Below are 977 nucleotides of genomic sequence, written 5' to 3' on the forward strand. Positions count from 1 at the left end.
GAAACAGTGGATGTGAGTCACAGGGAACTATTATTATTACTCCAGTTGCAACCAAGAACACCATCTCCATCTGGGAGTGCCAGAGAGAGAAAAAAGGGCGATGCTTCACGTAGAAGGAAATTCACCCCCAACTAGAGCTGAACGTGTGCTTGCAGATTTATCGAAGTCCATGAAGCACTAACACACCAGTACCCAGCACAGAACAACACCCCCACCCAAGTCCAATAAATATATTACCTGACACAATGCAAACCACGATTCTTTCCCACTGTCTGAATTTGTTAAAAGGTTTTCCAGCTAAGAATAATCTGGAGTAAAGCATAAGAGAAAAAAAAACCAACATTCTGTGATGGAAGAAACATATGCTGGAAATCTAGCTAGCATGTTAATTGTGGTTAATATGTGAATCAAATTAGGAATGTAAACAACACCAACACTCAGAGCCTAGGCAGTGACTTCCTATTTTCATTTTTACAGCTTTGGCATCAATAACCAGCAATTACTTACAGTTGCCAAAGGCTTCTCCTGCTCTTCAAATATAGGTTACTGTATACTAATGGATAGCAAATGTTTATAAGCCAAAACATCTATTGCCTTCATCTTGAACCTAAAAAATGCACCTGAGGACAATAAGGAGAAAACTGCAAGTTTTGATAAAATACAATTTTATACCACTCTGTACTAGTCTAACCAACCTCCATGTAGGACATGACTATGGAGAATAAAGTCAGAAGTTTACTGCAAACACCTTCAGAACGCCTTTGGGACGTACATTTTACACACAAACAGCTATAAATCTCCAGTGATTTATGCACTGATCCACAGAATCGAGAATCACCTTTGGTGTAACAAACTATTCCCTAATTCTGAAGGAATTCAGCCTCCAGAGACCCGTCTGGTTCTCCTAAAGCTATGCAGCGAGGCAGCACCCAGGTTGGCAGCAAAGCAGCTGCTCCAGGTCAGATTAACTTTCATCC

At 40.5% G+C, this 977-nt stretch overlaps 1 protein-coding gene across 1 annotated transcript in view; it reads right to left on the minus strand.

The window, feature by feature from the left end:
* LOC104532892 (breast carcinoma-amplified sequence 3-like) overlaps nucleotides 1-977 on the minus strand; it is a 198,634-nt gene that overhangs the window by 92,373 nt on the left and 105,284 nt on the right. The gene's annotated exons all lie outside the window — the stretch shown is intronic.

The sequence above is a fragment of the Antrostomus carolinensis genome, unplaced genomic scaffold (assembly GCF_000700745.2).
Source record: "Antrostomus carolinensis isolate BGI_N321 unplaced genomic scaffold, ASM70074v2 scaffold7061, whole genome shotgun sequence".
NCBI lineage: Eukaryota > Metazoa > Chordata > Aves > Caprimulgiformes > Caprimulgidae > Antrostomus > Antrostomus carolinensis.